This window comes from Sprattus sprattus (genome assembly GCF_963457725.1).
Source record: "Sprattus sprattus genome assembly, chromosome: 14".
NCBI classification, from domain to species: domain Eukaryota; kingdom Metazoa; phylum Chordata; class Actinopteri; order Clupeiformes; family Clupeidae; genus Sprattus; species Sprattus sprattus.
This window is the reverse complement of record NC_137912.1, coordinates 30,746,040-30,769,278: the sequence shown is the minus strand read 5'-3', so window position 1 is coordinate 30,769,278 and position 23,239 is coordinate 30,746,040.

The window sequence follows — 23,239 nt, the reverse complement described above, 5'->3', positions numbered from 1 at the left end:
GTGATCATTCGTGGCTGTATCACAGCGTATACGGGCCCGATAATCTTGCTTTTCGTGCAGTGCTGACCCCTGAAAATGTAGGGGGTCGCCGTCGAAATTGTAATTGGGATGTTAGCTGCTGGGGGAGGCTGGGTGGCCTGCCGCAGCCTATACCTGGTCATAGGCTGGCGGCCGGCAGTTGGAACCGACCTACGACACACACGCTGGACAGCTTCCCTCGATGCTGCAGTGCGCTCAGCGCGGTCAAGCACCTCTTGGGATCCTGGGTGGAAGACATGCCCTGGTGTCACGGGGAGGCTGCACAGCTCCTGCTTCATGGCTTCCGGCAGGGAGGTTTGTGCCAGCCAAACCTGTCTGCGGCACTGTACCGCAGAGGCCATAGCGTCACCCACGTCACGCGTCAGCTGTGAGTGTGACGAAAGCGCTGCGTCCACTAGGGCCCTGGCCTCCTGATCATCGGGGCTCAGTGTCTTCCGAAGAGCCGCCAGGGTGATGGCCAACGCATTACCCATACGGGCCGCTCGTACTGATGTGTTAAAAGCCCGAGTGGCCAGACGGTCAGTCTTTGCGCACTCCTTCCAAGGGCACCGCGGATTTGGGGATACGCAGGAGAGGCCCAGGGAGGTCCATGCGGCAACCTCTGGCTCCACTGGCGGCATGTCCCCAAGCCCTGTCTCAACTGGGTAACCGGCTGTCGCCTGCTGGCGGCAACCCACATTAAACTGGGGGCGTTGAGACGACTTACCCTATGATGACCTCAGTGTCGCAGCGTACTCGTCCGCCACAGGTATACCAGGTGGTGGGTCAGGGCGGGAAACGCCCTCCCAAACACCTCCAACAGGAGCTGGGGTAGGTGTGGGCGCCTGAAGGCCCAGGACCTTGGCAGCACTCAGCACCCGTAGCAACAGGGAGCCAACCGGGGCCTCCCCCGTCTCCGTAGAGTCGTCAGCTGGCTCTGCAGAGCCGGAATGCAGATCTCCCCCGAGGCTGCCTCGCTCTGTGGTGTCGTCCACTGCCGTATTGGGGGCGTAGACGAATAACACGTCTACATCGCCCCGTTCCTCCTCCTCACCGTAGCTCTCAGGCCTGGATGAGAGGGGACCTTTCTGGCCAGGGGGCATGGAGGCAGATGATGGAGCTTGGCCTTCCAGCCTGTCCATCCTCCGCGACAGAGCCTGGAGAGCCGAGAGGATCTGGCGCGACTCCGTGCTTACGCTCTCCGCCACCGTAGCTGAGGCAGGGCGCTAAGTAGGTCTGGGTGCCTCATCCTGGACAGGCCCGTGGGGGGAGTCCCGCTGCCGGTCACGCGAACGCTTGTGCGTGCGCTTATGCCCATGCCTGCTTGAGAGGGACAGCTGGTCAGGGGATTGCTGCCTCCCTCTCCTGTCCACACGCCCATGGCCGCCCACCTGGTTGGCCCGGCGCTGTCGCTCCTCCCTGGAGAGGTCGCAGGCCGCACTGCAGGGGTTGTCGACGTCCTCCAGCACGTGGGCAGCTCCAAGGCACGTGGGGAACTCATGGAGGCCCTGCAGATCCTGCAGTAGTGGGAAGCCATCAGAAGCCTAGGCTGATGTCCAGAGTCGTCCTCCAGCAATCTACCCAGGTGTTATGGTGGCCCGCACTAGCGCACGAATGCACTTACAAGGCACACACTAGCCCCACCAGCTGCAAACAGGGGTATAGGGTATGCCAGAGGACCACAGTGGTGGCCCACACCGTCACACGAATGCGATTTGTAGACGCACACTAGCCCCACCAGCTGCAAACAGGAGTATAGGGAGTGGCAGATAAGGCTTTTGCAGAGGAGGCCCCTAATAAAAACACAGGAAAAACACAGCACAGTAAAATGATGGACTGCACCAGTGCACGAATGCAGCTAGCAGGCGCACACTAGCCCCACCTGCTGGGAACAGGGGTGTAGGGCGTGGCAGAGGGACACTGAGGAGGCCTGCACAAGCGCTTAAAGCACCTAGCAGGCTGACCCAGTGAATAAGCAGAAGGCACAGCACAGTAACACATTGCACATTCACCCAACCAGCTGTAACAGGGGTACAGGGTATGCCACAGGAGTACAGTCGTGTCCTGCACAGTGCGTGGACGCACCTAGCAGGCACACACAAAGCAGTACAAACTAAATAATAAACTACTTACCGTGCAATGTAGGGCAAACAGCCACAAATTCACGACAAAGAGAAGCGCTAGGCAGTTTGAGCAGTGTCAGACAGGCTACAAGATTTCCGGCTGTAACAGCAGTAAAACACAGAACAAAAGTATTACGGCGGCCCACACCAGTGCGCGAATGCACTGAGTAGGCTCGCACAAAGCCCACGGCTGCTAACAGCGGTATAGGCACAATGTAAACAAACTCAAATAACCCGGAAATCTAGCGCATATGAATTCAACAAAAAAGTTACCTGAAAAAAACGAGCTGAGTAAAGCTCAAACACACAAACCACATCAACTCTCAGGGGCACAAGGCACCTGTACCATTTAGGTAACGAATTATTAGAAATGGCATGTAATCAGGACCCAAGATATTTAGTCTCATTAGGTATAATAATAATAATAATAATAATAATAATACATTTTATTTGTATTGCACTTTACATCATACAGATCTCAAAGTGCTACATATACATATAAGACAACAACAATTAACAATGATTAGAAGAAAGCTTTTGAAAAAAGATAAGTGGGGCCCTGAGATGGTCAGGGAGGGCATTCCACAGCCTTGGGGCAGCAGAGGAGAAAGCCCGGTCACCCATGGTGCAGAGCTTAGTTCTGGTGGCTTGAAGGGTGTTTGCGGATGCAGAACGGAGGGAGCGTGAGGAGGTCTGGGGGGAGAGGAGTTCCCTGAGGTAGGGGGGAGCATGTCCGTATAGGCATTTGTGGGTGAGGAGGGAGACCTTGAACTCTATTCTGAGTGGGACTGGGAGCCAGTGAAGTGCTTTCAGGGTGGGGGTGATGTGGTCGTGTTTACGCACCCTCATCAGGATCCTGGCAGCACTGTTCTGGATATATTGCAGTCTCTGTATGCTCTTGCCAGGGATCCCAATGAGGAGTGCGTTACAGTAGTCCAGTCTGGAGGAGACAAAGGCATGGACAAGCTTCTCTGCATCTGCCAGGGTGAGTGATGGCCGGAGTTTGGCAATGTTCCTGAGGTGATGGAATGAAACCTATATATGTATACTCACGGTCTCGTATGAGGCGATCAAGGTGAGAGGATGAACCGGGAGCAATCGCAGTTATTAATTAACGCGTGTCGTTCTGCTTCCGGAGGTCATGGACATGACTTTGTTGACATATGTCTCGGTGACAGGCAGAACAACGGTGATCATTCCCATTTTAGACCGTAGTGACGGTCAGAGTGAGGTCGAAACAGATCTGTGCAACTGGAGATGGGGAAGGAGTAGACACCGGACAATGGATGCAGTTGTGTATGGTTCTCTAAGTTTGACTGCATCCATTGTCCAACTTCATCATTGTCTTTCCATGTATCCACATATGACAGGGCAACATGAATTCAACTGAAACAACATGTCTGAAGACGTGGTTTTTCTCTTCCTCATCGTCTCTGTATGACAGTAACGGTGCAAATCCATGACAGCGACGCGACCCTCTTCCATCGTTTTGAGTGGGCGTGGTGTAGCGTGTGGAAATAGCATAACAGACTGGACTAGTGAGCTAGTGAGCAGGCTAGTCAGTTAGAAGCTATCTAGTCACTTGTCTTTATATCAAAACTGTCATTGTGTTCAAATAAGCCCAGGATTAAATATACAACATACCAGGAGCAACAACAAGCCCTTACAATGCCATCCAAGCCTTTCTTTTTAGCAAATTAAACGACCAAACGATGCCATAGTCCTACGATTTTCAAACCGCCACAGACGACACCAAACAATCTCATTGGCCGCTGCCGGGAAAAATCGCTCCTCATTTGCATAAGTTTCAACATGTTCAAATTTTCATCGGTCGCAGTCAAGAAATTAACTACCCCCCCCCTCACAGTTGGCACCTGAACTTCTGTTTACTACTGTAATAAGTGCAATGACCAGGATTGACCAAGACTGGCAGAACATATCATCAATTACTAACAACTCAACAGCTGGAATTAGTGGCTATATTTGACAGGCCTTTATCATCACTAGCGGCTATATTAAACAGGCCTTTATCAACACTAGCGGCTATATTTGACAGGCCTTTATCATCACTATATTTGACAGGCCTTTATCACCGCTAGTGGCTATATTTGACAGGCCTTTATCATCACTATATTTGACAGGCCTTTATCACCGCTAGTGGCTATATTTGACAGGCCTTTAACATCACTATATTTGACAGGCCTTTATCACCACTAGCGGCTATATTTGACAGGCCTTTAACACCGCTAGTGGCTATATTTCAGGGGCCTTCATCACTGCTAGCGGTCCAATCCTCATGAAAATTGGTATGCACGTTTATAACATCACGAAGGAGGACTGTACAGAACCTTGGCACAAATGGCCAAAAGGCGCTACAACAGATATGCATACAACAGTTTGACTGGGTGAATTTGACAGTACCAATTAAGAATGCTCCATGGTTCTGGGGACTAAGACCACATCATCATGTAGCGGAGGTCCCCAGTTTAAGTCCTGACATAGGCTTTCACCTCTGAATGACTGCTGACAGGTCAGCGGAGGTCCCTGGTTTGAATCCTGACATAGGCTTTCACCTCTGAATGACTGTTGACAGGTCAGCGGAGGTCCCTGGTTTGAATCCTGACATAGGCTTTCACCTCTGAATGACTGCTGACAGGTCAGCGGAGGTCCCTGGTTTGAATCCTGACATAGGCTTTCACCTCTGAATGACTGTTGACAGGTCAGCGGAGGTCCCTGGTTTGAATCCTGACATAGGCTTTCACCTCTGAATGACTGCTGACAGGTCAGCGGAGGTCCCTGGTTTGAATCCTGACATAGGCTTTCACCTCTGAATGACTGCTGACAGGTCAGCGGAGGTCCCTGGTTTGAATCCTGACATAGGTTTTGAAGTCTGAATGACTGCTGACAGGTCAGCGGAGGTCCCAAGTTTGAATCCTGACATAGGTTTTGAAGTCTGAATGACTGTTGCCAGGTCAGCGGAGGTCCCAAGTTTGAATCCTGATTTGAAATGTCTGCAACTGCCCAAGTTGTTGCTCCTTAGCCCATTTGAATCCTGGGATGACACAGGGGTTCAAAGTCTATATTCTCAAGTTTTAGCACCAAATCACTTATGTGCAAAGAGTATCAATTTAACATAATTATCTAACTCTAAAATTCATTCAGTTCACAAGGAATGCTATGTTTCAAGAACTTCCTGGACTTTCTTTTTTTGTTAAGCTTGTCTTTCCCAGTGGCAAGGTTTCTCTTGCAGTCCAAAGGTTCAGAGTTTGAGACCAGATTCTGACATGGTGCCTCTTTTATCAATCTTTGAATCTCAATCCGAGTTTCCAAATGCAAAACTCTCAATGCTTAAAGGTCTCCACCCGCTACTCAGGCACATCAAATGACTCACATTGACCTCAAGGTGGCGCTGTAATAATCAATTTTCGCAATTTTCCCGAAAAACGGCATCACTAAGAGTCAAAATGAATTGATGATTTAAGGTGAGACACGGCAGGCAAAAACATCAGCAGTGGTCAATTTTGAGATTTTGAGCTAGTTCACTCCCTAAACATGTAATCTTTCATACTAGCATGAAGAAAATATCCTAATTATACATTAATGTGTATATTTATTCACATTTTGTCTGTTCGCGGTGTCAGAATTCTCCTAGGTTTCCTGGAAAGTTAGCATTCTAACGTAAAGTGCAGTATATCGGCTTTCTGATGCCTGTCATGTTTGGTATCGTTGAAAAGCTCTGTATCTCCCACACAACGCTATGTAATCCAAATAAGGACATTTCCTTTCCAGCAGTAACCAATGCTGTTGGTAAAAACAGGGCTTTAAACCTAAGGACGCAATTTCATTGGTTTGCGATGGTTTCTGATAACGTGATTCGTTTAGACGCATCACGTGGTATGGCTTGACACTTCCTTGAATCTTTAAATGCGATTTTCTCAAAATGAGTTTTTTGTCATACTCCAAGGAAAAAATCTCCACTTCAGTTCACCCTATATACACCAAACTTTACAGCCTTGTACCCAACTATAGTATGAAGACATTTACAGAGGGATTTGTAAATATATTATTCCTAGCCTGAATTATTTAACATTATATCCCCAAAAACATGGCGATATTGACAGTATTTTCTGATTTACAGGAAAACAAAAGTAGATATCCATAAATCCCTCTGTAATTTTTTTCCCATCTAATATGCCAACAAAAGGGAAAAGGAATTTTTAACCTGGCTTTATCCCATGATCAGATTTTTTCTTTTAAACATTATGCAAATTGGCGCATATTTAACGAGATAATACCTAATTTGCATATTCAAACATCAAAATACAAAAAACTTGTAATACATTTTTTTCTCATCTAAACATGAGTAATCAACTGAGAAAGTTTCATGGTGATACCTATTTTAGATTTTGACCCTATTCACCTGTAGTGTCTCGCCTTAATCTCTCAACTCATCCGCATCTTTGAGATTCACAGATTTTCAACATTTCTCATGTCTCTCGACGTGACTTGGAATCTCATGGATCTCACGGATTTTCACTCTGATTAGAACAGAATAATAATTACAAATCCATTAGACTACTGTGCAGTGCGAGTGAGAGACTACCACATTTGCACTGTGCAGTTCACCTCGTCTGAGCAGAAGTTTAAGGCTACTAGTCAACAATGTTTCAATATTCAGCATCTTTGAACAACTTCTTATTTCGAGGCAAACCAGACCTGTTTACGTAATACTTTGGCTGAATCCCATTTCTCCCGCTACCCCTTCGTCTTTCCCCTTCCCCTCCGTTTTGCGCGTTCATGTGGAGGGGTAGGGCTGTCCCAATTCACGTTAAGACAGAGGGGTAGGGGAAGGGGAAGCGCTTTCTACCGCTCCAAACGGAGATTTTCCGAGGGCACACTTCAAACGGAGGGGTAGACTGATTTCCCTCAATGCATTGCGAACCCGTGATCATTAAAGAACAAACATCGCGCGAGTCCATTTAAAAATGTCGGAAACAGCAGGGAAAGCATCACACAAATGAAAGTATTTTCTTTGTAATTCATGATTTTAAAACTTGTTTGATGAAATGTTGCATTGTGTAAATAACAGCTGCAGGCGCCATGTTTGTTTATGTCTGGTGAGTGACAGCTGTCGCTCTCCGGTAACGTAACAGCTGACGCTTCTTACTGATGACGTACGTAATTGTTGAAGTGCTATCCCAATTCGAAGGGCTAGCGTTTCAACCCCTTCCGCTACCGCTCCGTTTGAAAAAGCGAAGGCGAAGGGGTAGGGGTAAGGGTAGCGGTAGAGATGAGAAATGGGATTGGGCCTTACTCTTACTCGAGTACATTTACCATACCACAGCACCACAAGGCAATACTTCTTCTTACTCGAACACATTTACGATACCAAAGCACCACAAAGCAATTCCCCTTAGGACACCCAAAAGGCCAATAGCAGCCTTCCAGCCTACAATTCATTTTTGACCTAATTATAGTTAGGTACGGTATGTACTACCTATGCATGGTTAAAGCAGGGATCTCCTTCTGGATATAAAAGTCACTGTCTAAGGGTCATGAGCCAGTTTGTCAAATAAAACCGAAAAATAATCCAAGAGGTGTTTTGATGTCCAATTAAGCACCATTGGAGTAAATGCTTTTGAGAAAATGCTTAAGAACTATCCATAAATCTAGACTGTAGGGTGGCGAAAAATATCCACTTATATACACAGCATGGCAAGAGTTTGTATGGCTGTATGAGACCAAGACGGAGATGTTTATGCCTCAAAAAACACTATCCCAATCATGAAATATGGCATATGGTGGTATCCCTGTGGGGATATTTCTCATCTGCAGGAACTGGGAAACCTTTTGGAATTGAGGTAGAATGAATAGAAATCAATTCTACACATCACCTACGTAAATCAAACCTGTTGCAGCCTGCTGTAAAACTAAGGCTTCTAATGTCTCCCTCTTCATATAGACGACTTATCCGTTTCATCTTTGGGCATTAACTAGTTTCATCTAATTTTTGTTGTCTTTTTTTTTTTTTAATTAACAAAAAGTGACCGCCATCAGTGAATGTTTAAATTCTGTATATGAAATATTTACATAGATGTTCAATGGAAATGATCTGAAAGGGAGCACATTAGGCTTAAAAGGAGCAGCAGCAATTTTTGATTAAAAAAAAAATATATCCAATTTTAAACACAGTGTTTTGATATGGTCTGTTAAATTATTATTCTTACTGTTATTATAAAACCTATTTTCTTGTTGATGTCACACTGATGCTCTCCGGTCTTTATAGCACTGTACCCTTTTAGAGTACTGGTCATTTTAAGCTCACCTTACCATAATGTTAATCTCCCCATGTTCAAAATAGCATTCACACTGTGGTTTGTATCCCGTTGATTCGCAAACCGATGGCCTACTATTTAGCACTCTTACAGAATTCTCTCCAAGCAGCAGGATTGCTAGTAGGGAAGCTTAAAACATTTACCCATATCAGCTGAAGACATATGTGTACCTAAGATTTGGTTTTCATCTTACTGTAGATGTAATAGCCTTATGAATAGAAGTTTTACTGTGACACATTTGTTACAGTAAACAAATGTATTTAAGTGTAACCTGAAAGTCTGTTATAGATGCAGTCCTATTTATTTCTTTAAAAAAATGTGGTCTTTGCATAATACAATATTTAACTTATCAGTCATGCCAGTTCAAAACAATGACAATGTGTCTTAAAATTTAAAAACACTTTATGGTCTGAATCCTTGTTTCCATGTAATGTCTAGCTCTTCTATGTAATGTCTAACTTCATTAATGCCACAACATATTTTTGATGACTAACATCAACAAATGCAAGACTGGATTTCATACAGGCATGGGCTGGAGGAGACAGGAGCTGTTTTGTTGGCTCCCTCTTCAAGGTGCATGCTCAAATTATGATGGATAGAACATTTTAATGAGCTCTTGTAAGCAATTAAGTAATCAGGCATTCCTGCTGCTTGGAGAGAAGTCTGTAAGAGTGCTGACAAAAAGTAGGCCTTAAGTTTGCTAATCAACGGGATACAAACCACAGTGTAAATGCTATTTTGAACAATAGTGATCAGGAGACAGGGATGAAGCTGATGTCACGGGGTGACTAAATTCAGTGGGGGAGGCACAGCCGTCGGGAATACGTTTCCATGGGGAATGGTTTTAACGCGACACCAGTGTAAACAAACCAGTTGAATTCACGAGCTACAGCTGGCAAACTAGCTACAGGTGTTCAACATGACTGAATTAAGCTGGCGATTGGTTGACTGTGTGTGTGTGGAGTGCTTTTATACTCAGGTGATCACCAATACGGAAGGGAAGCGAGGACGGGAAAGGGAGCGAGGATGGGAAGAGGAACCCGACAAGCAAGGCATATTGCCTCTTGGAGCTCCCGACGTATCAGAATTGGAATACTGACTTCGCGAACGTTCTAGCTGCGTTACTCGTGGAAGTCCCGCTAACCGGAGTAAGAGGAGACATCCCGGTCATCGCGGAGATAAGTAGCCCCCCTCCCTGTCTGGTTTTGAGCGAAAGCTTGTGAACTAGCCGTCTGCTAACGGCTACTCAGAGCTGCTCTGACGCTGCCCCTGTTGCCTGGGCCACCGGCCACTCCCTCTCTCTCTCTCTTCGTACATTGTTGCCTACCCAGTCTACCCTCAGAGACAATTGCCCAGACTGTTACTAAGCTACGTGAGTTCACTGTTGATGGCAGTAGTTTGCTGTGACTATTGTTTGGAGTGTCATTGGTCTGCTGTGTATCCAGTTATAGTGACTTTGTTTGCAGTGTTATTTTGTGCAGTGTCCATCTTAAGAGTGCCCTGTTCTGTTTGAAATGCTACACAAAGTGCCTACACTGTTCGGTGTTGGCTCCTAATCTACAGTGTTGGGAAATTGACTGTACTAGCCTGGGTAGGCTGTATCTGAAATATTCTAGCTCAAACTTTACGCAGCCGCCGCTGTCCAGCCCCTGTCAGAGGTGACGAGCTACTGCTGCACACCCCTACCTGGCTGCCTACTGCCCCACCTCCCCATCCAGAGGTGACGAGCTACCGCTGCACATCTCCGCCTGGCTGCCTACTGCCCCATCCGCCATCCCGAGGCGAGGAGCTACTGCTGCACCCCTCCGCCTGACTGCTGACTGCCCCCTTCCCCTGCTGAAGGCTCTTAGACTCCCCCCTCTCACTCTTGGAGGACATGAGTAACTGCCTACTTCCCTTTTAAAATATTTAATAAAATAATACTTTTTAAGTAGTCTCTGAGTTCTGACTGTTCTCTAGGAAACACGGTTTGCTCCTCAGCCATAGTAATACAAGGGGTGTTCACAGCCCCCTCCCTACCTGTGACAATTGGCGTAGTTCGGCAGGATTGACTGAGTTTGAGCAACCGTAATCCGACAGAATGTCAGTTGAAGAGGCTCCCCCTGTATGCCCCCAAAGCAGGTCCCACAGATACCCCCACAGAAGCCTCAAGTTCAGCAGGTCCCACAGATGAAGCCACAGCAGGTCCCACAGACTTTTGGACAGGTCCCTGAGATGCCCCCAACAGCAGCCTCAAATACAGCAGGTCCCACAGATGCCCCCAAAGCAGGTCCCACAGATGCCCCCAAAGCAGGTCCCACAGATACCCCCACAGAAGCCTCAAGTTCAGCACGTCCCCCAAATGCCCCAACAGCAGCCTCAAGTGCAGCAGGTGCCCCAGATGCCCCCACAGCAGCCTGAAGTGCAGCAGGTCCCCCAGATGATCCCCCAGATGATCCCCCAGATGATCCCTCAGATGATCCCACAGCAGCCTGAAGTGCAGCAGGTCCCCCAGATGATCCCCCAGATGATCCCACGGATTATCCCAAAGCAGCCTCAAGTGCAGCAGGTCCCCCAGATGATCCCACAGATGCCCCAACAGACTGTTGGCCAGATCCCTAAGATGCCCTCAAAGGAGCCTCAAGTTCAGCAGATCCCACAGATGCCCCCACAGCGGCCTCAAGTGCAGCAGGTCCCCCAGGTGTTTCATAATCTAGGTTCTAGGGACTAGAACCCATTAGTTGGGGAGGATGTCACGGGGTGACTAAATTCAGTGGGGGAGGCACAGCCGTCGGGAATACGTTTCCATGGGGAATGGTTTTAACGCGACACCAGTGTAAACAAACCAGATTAATTCACGAGCTACAGCTGGCAAACTAGCTACAGGTGTTCAACATGTCTGAATTAAGCTGGCGATTGGTTGACTGTGTGTGTGTGTGGAGTGCTTTTATACTCAGGTGATCACCAATACGGAAGGGAAGCGAGGACGGGAAAGGGAGCGAGGACGGGAAGAGGAACCCGACAAGCAAGGCATATTGCCTCTTGGAGCTCCCGACGTATCAGAATTGGAATACTGACTTCGCGAACGTTCTAGCTGCGTTACTCGTGGAAGTCCCGCTAACCGGAGTAAGAGGAGACATCCCGGTCATCACAGAGATAAGTAGCCCCCCTCCCTGTCTGGTTTTGAGCGAAAGATTGTGAACTAGCCGTCTGCCAACGGCTACTCAGAGCTGCTCTGACGCTGCCCCTGTTGCCTGGGCCACCGGCCACTCCCTCTCTCTCTCTCTCTTCGTACATTGTTGCCTACCCAGTCTACCCTCAGAGACCATTGCCCAGACTGTTACTAAGCTACGTGAGTTCAAGGCAGTAGTTTGCTGTGACTATTGTTTGGAGTGTCATTGGTCTGCTGTGTATCCAGTTATAGTGACTTTGTTTGCAGTGTTATTTTGTGCAGTGTCCATCTTAAGAGTGCCCTGTTCTGTTTGAAGTGCTACACAAAGTGCCTACACTGTTCGGTGTTGGCTCCTAATCTACAGTGTTGGGAAATTGACTGTACTAGCCTGGGTAGGCTGTATCTGAAATATTCTAGCTCAAACTTTACGCAGCCGCCGCTGTCCAGCCCCTGTCAGAGGTGATGAGCTACTGCTGCACACCCCTGCCTGGCTGCCTACTGCCCCACCCCCCCATCCAGAGGTGACGAGCTACCGCTGCACATCTCCGCCTGGCTGCCTACTGCCCCATCCGCCATACCGAGGCGAGGAGCTACTGCTGCACCCCTCCGCCTGACTGTTGACTGCCCCCTTCCCCTGCTGAAGGCTCTTAGACTCCCCCCTCTCACTCTTGGAGGACATGAGTAACTGCCTACTTCCCTTTTAAAATATTTAATAAAATAATACTTTTTAAGTAGTCTCTGAGTTCTGACTGTTCTCTAGGAAACACGGTTTGCTCCTCAGCCATAGTAATACAAGGGGTGTTCACAGCCCCCTCCCTACCTGTGACACTGACAACTCTTGATTCAAGCCAGACCTGCACATAATGTCCTATTCGTTGTGGTGGTATTGCACATTAGCCCACCAAAAGATAAAACATTACCGCTCATCACAGTACTTGCATGTCACTTCAATGTGTGAATGCTCAGTTTTTCATGAATGTTTATGTGTGCCTAGTGTCAGTCACAAGGGCAGATTTTTCTCATAACTGCCCACCATTCCCGAAACACCACACACACAAAATAACGACACACTTTGGTTAGATTGAAACATTACATGTCCCATCTTCACACTACTGGAGTGCAGCGAAACACAGATGCTGGAATCTGAATAAGTTCATCCCAGGTTTTTAGCAAATTTACATGGTACATTTATTTAGTTTTCCAGCAGCCAGGCTGCCTGATACTATAACAAACTAGTCACGGTTGTTCTGCTACCTCATACAGTCTTTGCCATTTACCTTAAATTTGAGGTCATTAGTAGGAATTAAAGCCTTCACTTTGTGACCTGGTTTGGTCCTCTGTCTTGTTATAGTTTGGCCTCATGTTCTCCTTGATGGTGGGACACACCTTCCTATTCTTCCATGCATGTTGTCAATGACAAGTGGGTTGTTGCTTCCTAGATCCTTTGGCCAGATGGAGCATCCCTCAAGGCCTCTTTCTGAAGGGAATGAGGTAAAGCTCATTCAACTATGGGATAGCTTGTTGAACTGGGAGAATAATGATGAATTTGGTGCATTCCTGTCTTTTTATCCTGGTGCACTCTGTAGGCTATTTATTTAATATGGTAAGGCTAGTCAATTGTTAGGTACTTGGTCACTCACTTAAATTATTACAATTTTATTTAGTGGTTTGCTAGACTTGAGTTAGACTTGATCTTTTTCATCGTAATCACAAATGCCTATTGAATGCCTCTCAGCCTGTCTGATAAAGACCCTTTTCCACCTGACAAGAAAAACATCATTTGGATGATGTGCTTTTAGTAGCTTCTCATAATGTTTTTTGGTTTATTCTGATTTAATTTAATTGAAATTGGGGCTTATTGCTTAATTCTAAAACTGATTGTTCCAATCCTTGATTGTGATTGGCTAAAAGCCGTTGTAAAATCCTCATAACATTCTATGATAACATTCCATATAACTGCGCATCGAATGGCAAGGCAAGGCAAGGCAATTTTATTTATATAGCGCATTTCATGCACATGTGCAACTCAATGTGCTTTAATGTTTGAAAGAAAGAAAAAAAGACGTTGGCTAAATCAGCACAAAACACGGACTCGCGGGGATGATTGCTTTCCTAAAATTGTCACTACAAATATTTGATATGGTTTCATTAAATAAAGACAATCACATTTAAGAATTGCTTGATTCTAAAACTGATTGTTCCAATCCTTGACTGTGATTGGCTAAATGCCGTTGTAAAATCCAGCATAACCTTTCAAGTTGTCCTCATAACATTCTATGATAACATTCCATATTACTGCGCAGCGAATGGCAAGGCAAGGCAATTTTATTCATATAGCGCATTTCATACACATGTAGAGCAACATCATCTGGGACACTGAAGCGTCAAAATCAGGATACCCCTGTAGCTGCACCAGCAAAGAGGAGCCCGTCTGAAAACTATTTCAACAATTGCACTATTAATGGCGATATACAAATTAATGTGAATAAATAAGCACCCCTTTTTTGTCGGTAGGGCAAGTGTTCCATCTTGCTGTTGAGTTGCTTCAAGGGTTGCGTGGCAACGATTTATTTAGGAACTATACTTTGTAGTGGCGGAAGAATGGCGGTTTATCATTAAACTATTGTTTCTTCAATTGAATTGTTTTTATTTAATGAAACCATATCAAATATTTGTAGTGACAGTTTTAGAAAAGCAATAAGCACCGCGAGTCAGTGCTTTGTGCTGATTTTAGAACAGGTAAGTGGCTTCGCGTCGTGTCTAACAACTCCCCTTACCTATTCTAAAATCAGCGCAAAGCATGGCCTCTTGGGGCTTATTGCTTAAACCAGGGGTTTTCAACTGGTTTTGTCCCAGGGACCACCATTCTGACTAGAAAGTAATCCGCGGCCCACTGATGTGCCTGCACGTGTGCGTGTGTGCGTTCGTTCGTGCATGTGTGGGGAGAGGGGAGACCTGTCAATGTAATATCTGGGCATGGTGAAGTCCACACAGCCTGTCTAAATGGTAGACAGCGACAGTCTCATATCATTCTCTTGCCCTGTTCTTATTCTTCAAGTACGCAAAAAAAAAAAATGCTCTCACACAGGTAGTTTGAAAGTTTGCAAAATACACATCATTGCTTTTGCAGCAAGCTGTGGAAATTCGGTCTGGCAACTTATCCAGAACTTAAGTCATATGAAAATCACGCAATATCTGTTGCATGTACTCAATAAGCTTGGCATTCAAGAAAACGTAATGCGTCTCCATATGCCGCAATAGTTTTGACGGCTTCATAGCTTCAGTTGACAGTTATGTTGAACACTAAACACAGTGGTACATCCTCTCCTGCTCTGGCTATCATCACTGTAAATCCGGATTTTATGAATTCCTCATTGTTTTATTTTTTTAGACTGGATAGGTGCAAGGCCACATTCTGTCAGCGTGAATCACCTTTATATTATTTTAGACATATTTTTCTTATTTCAGACATTTTCAAGAGTAATCTGGAAATGTGTTGAAATATCAAAGCAAATATTTGTATTATTTTTTTTTTAAATCACGGACCCCCTGCAATACCGCGGACCCCCGGTTGAAAACCCCTGGTTTAAACCAAGACTATGGACCTGATGCTATTGGCCTGTATGTTCTAAACTCAGGTGTCTCTATTGCTTGCCAACTGTACACAAACCATTTCATGTGAAATTTAGCAGGGAAGATACAAACCAGGCAAACGAGTCACCATACCAGAAACAATACAGTAAACAAGGCAAGTGTTACCTCGTAAACTAGTCTATACCTCGTAAATTAATAATTTGACTAGCCATTGAAGTACTTCAGGATGACAGAGGTCAGAGCTACCGGGCGATAGTCATTAATGCAGATGACCTTGGTGTTTTTGAGCACAGGGGTGATGGTGGTCCTTTTGAAGCAGGTGGGGAGTACAGACATGCTGAGGGAGAGGTTAAAGATGTCACTGAAGACCCCTGCTAGCTGGTCAGAGCAACCCCTGAGGGCCCTACCTGATATGCCATTGGGGCAGGTGCCTTGCGAGAAATTGATCTTTTTGAAGCAGTGCCTCACCTCTGCTAGCGTTAAAGTAGGCACACCACTGGCAAGGCCTTCAGGTAACTCCACTGCAGGGGGATCACTGTCCCTCTCTAATCATTCGTATAAGGCATTCAGCTCATCTGGTAGTAGGACAGAGGATGGGTTTCACTGTAACTCCTCCCTCTGTCTGTGATGGTTCTTAGTCCACTCCACATGCGTCTGGGATCAGAGCCATGGTAGCTGGACTTGCTGCTTTGATGGCCATCAAAAGGTCTTATTTGGCCTTCCTGTACTGATCAGGGTCCCCAGAGTTAAAGGCGGCAGATCAGGCTCCCAGACCACTGCATCAACATAGGGCTTCTGATTGGGGAAAGACCAGACAGCCTTCTTGGGAACGATGCGGTGTTGAATGTAGCTGGAAGCAGTGTCCCTGTATTCATTTATGTCCCCATTTGCTGCCTTCCGAAACATCAGCCAGTCAGTCGTGTCAAAACAGTCCTGGAGAGTCGCCACACTCTCGTCACTCGGGATGAGAAGAATGGAGGTGTGATCAGCCTTTCCAAAAGCAGGGTGGGGGAGGGGTTTGTAACTCCCCCAGAATGTTGTACAACAATGGTCGAGGGTCTGTTCTCCACGTGTAAAGAAGTCTATGTGCTGGTGGTATTTAGGCAGGACCTTCTTCATGTTGACTCTGTTGAAATCTCCAACAGGGCTGCCTCTGGGTGCACATTCTCCAGACCATTGATAATCCCATACAGTTCATAAAGCCAGTCTGTAAAAAGCTAACATCCACTTAATATCATAATATTAGCTAGCTGGATAGAGGGGTGAGAGGATGAAATTATGACAAGTTTTCACCGAGGATACACAAGGTATGGACATTAATCAATCCTGATAGTATCCAGTATGGCTAGGTTTAGAAGTGTCTCAGAAAGTGTTAAATTGTTGATGATCTTCTCACCTTTTTTGTTTAAAATGCTCATAATAACGACTTTTCACTATTTTGGGCAACATGCAGCCTTGTAGCCTTGCTCTGCAGCCGGTGATGGGAAGAAAGCAACAAATGACTGCCACATGATTCAGGCTGAGAGTCAGCTTCAGTCCACCCTCTCCCACTCGCCTGCATCCCCTCACCTGGGATGGAACCAAGTCTCCATCACTGCCAGTCCACGGGTCTCACCTAAATAGCACTGCACCACAGCTACCCCTTCCCTCCTGTCCCCTGCCCTGTCTAAAGGCAACAACGGCTGCAGCAGCCTTGTCTTCAGCTCTCCCGGCAGCACAGGGCATAGAATGTTCAGTGAGCGCTACTGATAACAACAGCAGGGTACACAACATTGATTGCATTGTGTTATGTTTTCAGGGTCCCTGCTGTAGAAGAGACGGCACTGACAGCTGTTCTGAGAAAGAACTGGGACTCAGTACGCCTAAAAGGTCCTCTATTCCGTTGTTGACTCAAATAGTTGGCAAATTGGGTAAAGCAGTCTAATATGTTCATAAATACATACCAACATGACATGATTGTTACATATCACACCATCTACACTAAAGCTAGCTCTTCTGGACATTAAATCTCTTTTAAATGTTTTAAAAGTAATTTATAATTAATTATCTTATTTGCACACATAAACTTGATTATTTTTCACTTTTAACAGAAACATGGTTGAATCAAGTGATGTTACTACCCTCATTGAATCAGCTCCCCCAAATGTCACTTTTCTGAGTGCTACCAGAATAAACAAAAGAAGATGAGGTAAAGACTTTACATTATTTAAATACTTAATGCTTTCATTAAGAGTTCTTCTGATATTTTCTTTATTATATCTCAACTTGCATGTAGATAAAACAGTTCTGCTGAGAAACGAAATGCACTACTTGATACCTTCAGCCTGTACAGTGGTCAACTCACTCTCTTGGTCGTAACCTGGACTTTGTCTCAATATTTCTACACCGTCATGGACTTGGCCTAATCTGACTATTCTGTGTGTTCTTTGATGTGTCTATGTCACATTTCCAGTAACCATTTGACTGTAAGGAAGAGAGCCATAAATGATCACACAAGTGCGCACACATAAAATGTCACATACTCTTTGAGCATTCAATACAGAAGATGAGAATTTTGAAAACATGACAATTGATTTGAAAGAGAAGCTATTAAACATAAAAACAAAGGCAAATTAGGAAAATAAGGTAGCACTATATAAATGCAGTAAAGATAACAGTGCCTTAAAGGTGCCACTAAGAATAATGAGATAAGAATAGAATGCATTTATTCAGTATTTGAAACTGTTGTTGACTTGTTGTTGACTGGTCTGGTCTTATTACAGCCCAGATTTGGCCCTAGAAAAAAAACAAGCTGAATTTCCTTCTTTGATGGGCTCATTAATAATGATGATGAGCTCTGCTCTGATTGGCTGGCTTAACTGAGGTACCATGATGGCTCACACAGAAAGCGGTGAATGGTAAATGGTGCGTTTCAGCATCCAACTGTGTATGTTTGAGCCTTCATCTGAAGATGAAACAGATGTTGAAGAACAGCCAGTTGCTTGGAGATGGGAAATGATTGCTCCTTGGTGGTACGCTTTGTTACATAGTGATTCCGCTAAGAATCTGCCACTGTCATTCTCACACAGCCTTGCCGCAACAACAACCATTAGCATAGTCTTACCTTGTCATAATATTGTAAGCAACAACATCATTTTGTATTATACTATATATCAATATATTATATAGCATTATCAACATGCAGTTTTATGAGGAACTCTGAACATTAAGCTGTGTCGGTCCTAAATGTGTTATTGGTAATGAATTGAGAGTGCTGCTTTCAAATTTCATGACTTCAACAGGCTATTCATCAGATATTTGTTTAGGTAAGGTGAGGTCAGTTTAGGTAATGCAAGTACAAACAATATAGAAGCCTCTTGTCAATGTCAGCCACACTTTTGTGATGTTGTTTACTTCTCCACTGCTGTATGTGATTAGGACTTGCCTTCGTAGCCTACCATTAATGAATAATTCAATAAAATTTAATTTAATTTATATAGTGCCAAACAATACAATCCTGATCCCCCCTTGAACAAACACAATGGCGAAAGGAAGGAACCTTGAGCAGAATCTCTGCTTGTAGATTTTGTATTTTCCATTGCAAACTTAAAGTCTCTGTCTAAGCTCCAAAATGTTATTAAACCATGTAACGTATACAAATTCGACATCATTTTCATTCAGATAGCATATATTATATGTAGGCCTAATCAGGCGATTAGGCCTACATATAATAGGTGTGTTAGGTGATTCATGCATGTAAAGTGTATAGCATAATAGACCTAGCCTATATAGACCATACATTTGGTGTTTTGTGTAATAGAACTATAGCCTTTATTTCAATACACTGTGACCATCCATCTTCCTCTTGATCACATTCCACAGGTTTTTAATGGGATTCAGGTCTGGAGATTGGGCTAGCCATGACAGGGTCCTGATGTGGTGGTCCTTCATCCACACCTTCACTGACCTGGTTGTGTGGCATGGAGCATTGTCCTTCTGGAAAAACACTCCTCAGAGTTGGGGAACATTGTCAGACCACCAGAAGGACCACCAGATCAGGACCCTGTCATGGCCAGCCCGATTCCCAGACCTGATTCCAATTAAAAAACCTCTGGAAGGTGATCAAGAGGAAGATGGATGGTCACAAGCCATCAAACAAAGCCGAGCTGCTTGAATGTTTGCGGCAGGAGTAGTATAAAGTCACCAAACGGCAATGTGAACTGGTGGAGAGCATGCCAAGACACATGATAGCTGTGATTGTAAATCAAGGTTATTCCACTGTATATTGATTTCTGAACTCTTCCTAAGTTAAAACATTAGTATTGTGTTGTTTGAAAATGAATAAGAACTTGTTTTCTCTGCATTATTCAAGATCTGAAGACAATGCATCTATTTTGCTTTTTTGACCAATTGTCATTTTCCCGCAAATAAATGCTTTTATTTGAAATTTGGTAGGAATGTTGTCAGTAGGTTATAGAATAAAACAAAACTGTTCATTTTACTCTAACACATACCAATAAATAGTAAAACCAGAGATACTGATAATTTTTAAGTGGTCTCTTAATTTTTTCCGCAGCTGTATATTCTCCAACCAGCTTGTTTGACATTGGCTCACAAAGGAACACTACAGCTTTCAAGAGTGGAGACGATTATTGATGATCTACACTGAAATAGAAACTTGCAAAGAAATCATACATACAAGCAGATTTGAACAGATTGACTAGATGTCTTGTCAAATGACAAACATTTTAACTTTAAGTTTAGCTAGAAAGTCTAGGTTAGCTATACAGTGCGGGCACATGATGGCAGCACTCCGATCCCATCCAATTCTCTCCATGGGGTCTCCATGGGGGGTTAACTGCTCTATCTCAAAGCACATGGCAGTGACCAATCTAGTTCTTGGCCGCGACAGTTCAAATCAAATGCGGAATGTTTACATCTGCTACCGTTGATTATACAGTAAATACGTTGTGAAATGAAACAAAAACACACCACAGTTAAAGTTGTATTAGTATTGATTGATTCACATCGATATGAATGGATTACATGACTAACAACTGGTGGAAAGTAATATGAAAATATTTGTTCACTGAATTAGCGTTCTGTCCCAAACAGTTGCGTTCCAGTTTCAAAGTTTCACTTTCGCTTTCAGTATTTCAACGTGAATGAGAGGGAGCACAAGAACTGAGCGTCTAGCAGCGTTTATCATATCATATACATTATATATGATGCATTTATATGTCTGTGGGCACGATCTCAAGCACGTGCAAAAGTTGTTGTTGTCCAATTTGAATCAGATACGAGAGACACATGCGCGCCCAGTCCAATTACCAGCGGAATCGAATCGTGTGTCCAGGGGTTTACATCGGAGTCCAGTGGGACTCAAGTCGGACACAATGAATCTAGTTCTGGGGAGACACGTGTCCAATATCCAATTTAAATCGGACTGAAATCGGAAATTGGACACATGTGTCCACACTGATAGACTGTATATCTCTAAACAACCAAACTAGTTAGCTTCTGAGTCATGTCCCCTAATAATAAATTAGAAATGTACAAGTAAATTTGAAATGTATATGACAACACTCTGTCTTTGAATGGGACACAGGCTGGAAAAATAAAACAAATCTCTGTGAAAATAAGTCATTACATTTAGTTCGCTATCTATACTAGCTACATGGAACTTTTTCAGCCTGTATTTAAAAGTGTCTTGCCAATTTTTGTAAAGTTCGTAACATGGTACAATGACAATGTAGTCCATAAAAAAACCCAGGTTGCATGCTAGTTCTTTATGTTTATCTATCTATCGTAATCCCAGATAGGCAGCTTATTTCTATTCCCAAATAAGGTCATCTCTATTTGTTATTTTGTTGTTACATTATTCAACTGCAGAAAGTTTTGTCCCCTCCAGTTAGTGATGTGTTCAAGGTACTGTTGGAATATACAGAGCAAGACAGTATTTATTCTATAATTTCATTAGTATAAATATAAACAATGGTTGTGTGCTCAGCTAAGAAGTGCAACGACTTTGCATCTTTTTTCAAAGATAGAAAATTGATTAAATATGACAGAACATATCCTCTCAGTTTCTAACAACTCAACAGCAACAAAGAGTGGAGAACTCAACTTTATGATAGAATTTAGTTTGATAGACAACAAAACAGCACAACATTTAAACTCTTCCACTTGCTGCCAAGATACCTTGCCTACCAACTGTTTATCGCTTTATAGCAGCAGACATGCTTACAATTTGAATGGTTATTGCTATGCTCTATGACATTGCTTTGGAAGGTCTTTGTTATCATTTTCTAAGTTCCCTGAAAACAGCTGTTAAGCCCCAAATCAAAAAGAATAATCTACTGGCTTCAATACACAGGTCCATATCCAATCTACTGTTTGTTGGCAAAGTCGTTTTTTTAACAACTAACCACCTTCATGACATCAAATGGCTGTTTTGATAAGTTTCAGGTTGTATGATATTCACAGCACTGAAACAGCTAAGGGTTTAAATGACATCCACCTCAACAACAATAGAAGCACAACATCCTGTGCATTGACCAAAGTAACTGCCGGATGTCTCAAAATGTCCTTCAACTGAATAAGTTCAGTTAGAAACACAACAATGGAACTCAGGTAGGTATAGGCTGCAAGACATAAGATAGCAGGCGTGTGTGTGTGATTCTACTGCCTTGATCCAAGTCATCTTATCACTGATTGTAAAGCGTGGGAGCAACCTTTAAGACCAAGAGCGCTGTTTTTGTTCAGTCTGTGCCTGATGGTCCCTTCTCACTGTTTGAGTCCTCTGGGCATGATCCCTTGATCATGACTGGTTGGGTTTTCTCTCTCAAGAGTCTGTTTCAATACTGAGACACATGAGCGGTCCAATAATGTTATTCTTGAGAATGCCCCCCGCCTCCCTTAGCAATAATTTATTTTAGGGAGTGCTTTTCTGATGATTCTAATTGTGGTATAAAAGTTATCCTTGGAATTGAACTTGGCTATTTTAGATTTACTGATAATTGCATTTTGCTGATGCATGTGCTTAACAGGGCAGATTAAACCAAAAGTCTACCTTGTTAGTGTAGCTGCTGTCTAACAATGTCAGTACTCAACTCAACGGGCTTACATCACTGGGTGCTGAAACAGTGAAAAATGTGCCAATGCCGGATGTAACTTTAGCTGAGAGAAAACTGTAACACTTCAATTCCTAGGTTTGAAAACTCAATAAATATAATTGGCCATTCTAAATGACACACAATGTTTACTGTCACATTGATTTTATCACATTTATTTGCATTAATTAAATTGATTCTGGTGTGAAAAATGTTGAGAATTGTAAGGGTAGCAACTGCTTTTCCAATTTTACAATTCAAATAGGTCTCCTGCACTGCAAAAATGCTTTTCTAACCTAGTGTTATTACTCTTATATTGAGATGAAAAAATCTAGTTGGTCTTGTTTCTAGCTAAATTGTACTTACCTAGTGCTTTCTTGGTAAGGTTATTTTTGCCTATTTCAAGCAAATATTACTTATTTTAAGAAATCTTAACAAGCCAAATTTGCTTAACGCACTGGCAGCCAAATTTGCTTGTTTTAAGCAGATTTTTGTGAGGACTCCCAAGTGTGTGGTTGCATTTGATGCTGTAGAAGACATCCTCCTTAATGTACCAATTCTTACCACTCCCAGCTTATATCAGCCATTTAAGTTAGAGGTAGGTGCAGGTGCTATGGGGAACGGAGTAGTTCAGTGGCAGGAGGATAGGATCGACCACGCAGTCTGTCATTAAAAAAAGACAAGTGTCAGCAGAGTAATGGAGGCTCTGGATTAGAGTAATAGCACTATAGAACAGGATGCTCTAGATTAGAGAAATAGCACTATAGAACAGGAGGCTCACATTTGGAAGGACATTTAGGTGGTAGCTCCTTGCCCATTGTTGTTACACTGACCACACCCACTTGGGTTCTTGTTGGGCAAGTCTAATAGTTGGATGTGCTCGTCATGAATGTTGACGTTTGTCACAAGAAGATTTGGATGTGCTTG